The sequence below is a fragment of the Rattus rattus genome, chromosome 6 (assembly GCF_011064425.1).
Source record: "Rattus rattus isolate New Zealand chromosome 6, Rrattus_CSIRO_v1, whole genome shotgun sequence".
In the NCBI taxonomy this organism is placed as follows: domain Eukaryota; kingdom Metazoa; phylum Chordata; class Mammalia; order Rodentia; family Muridae; genus Rattus; species Rattus rattus.
The window spans coordinates 88,703,363-88,704,766 of NC_046159.1; positions in this window are offsets into that span (position 1 = coordinate 88,703,363).

The following is a 1,404-nucleotide window of genomic DNA, read 5'->3' on the forward strand; positions in this document are numbered from 1 at the left end:
CACACTGTTAAAGGAAAGGGTGAGTGTTAAAGCTGAGTCTAATACAGGTCTAATACAGTGCTGTTTATAGAAATTATTTTTAATCTCATCTATATTGTTTTGTTTTGGTCTGTGTCCTAGCTGAGCCTTTTTTCCAGATTGCGAATAGATAGAGCGCATTGCTCAAACAAAGCCAAACTCCAAATAGTTAGCACCCAATATCCCTGGCTCTGGGCCGTCCCCTCTTCCCACCACTGCCAGAAATATCTGGAGCTAATGAAAGGACAGATTTGCTTGTAGACTTTTATGTCTGTCAGATAGTATCTCTTTTAGACATTTCTGAGGTGAAAGAGGTGTGTGTGCGTGTTCATTTTAACAAAAGTAAAGGTGAAAGAGGTGTGTGTGCGTGTTCATTTTAACAAAAGTAATACTGTTATCTGGGGGGAAAACAGTTGATTCAGCTGGGCGGTAGTGGTGCATGCCTTTAATCCCAGCACTCAGGAGGCAGAGTCAGGCAGGTATCTTTGAGTTCAAGGCTAGCCTTGTTTACATAGTGAGTTCCTGGAGAGCTAAGGCTCCACAGAGAAACCTTGTCTTGAAAACAAAAAGATTAATCCAAAAAGCAAAAAAAATTTCTCTCATAAGTTTCCAGCGGGCAAATACATAAGTGTTTTTAATTCATCTGAATGGTTTAACAATTCTGGATATTTCTAGTTCCTCTGTCAATCCTGAGAGTTTAGTGACTACATAGGTCACAGAGATTCTGGAAAACAAGGGAACTCAGATAAAACTGCAGAAACCACCCTGTTACCAGGTCTGTGGCTGAAACTTTCCTTCTCAGAGTGGTGGCGTCCCTGCAGTCACCCCCTCATCCGCACCCTGTCACTCTCTGCATGGACTGCTGTCTTATGGCCACAAGCGGTAGCTAGCACACCAGTGCTCCAGGAAAGAGAGTGTCAGTACACAGTGCCTTTCGGGCCAACTCTTTCCATATTTCACTACCAGGCAATGGAGAGATGCTCAGAAGATGTGTGGAACAAGACACTGATGTTAACAATAACACCTCCCCACATCCTGGCTGGGGAGTGAGCTACAGGAAATGAGTCAGGGTACAGGAATGATGGGCAGTGGGATGGCACGGGCAGGAGGAGAATGAATATGGACAAGGCACAATGATATATGTATGAAATAGCTAATATATCCCATTATTTTATAAGCTAACGGAACAACTTAAGAGAGAGTCAGAGCTAGGCACTCACTGCCTTCCCTTAACAGGACAGACCACCACCAGTGTGGCTTCTTGCCCAAAAAGTATCTATCTAATCAAGCTGACCATCGTGATCCAGTACAGAGGATATCACAGTCAGAAGACAGAGGGACAAACCTGGAAAGTTCGGAATGTAAAAACACAAAGAGCCGGATCTA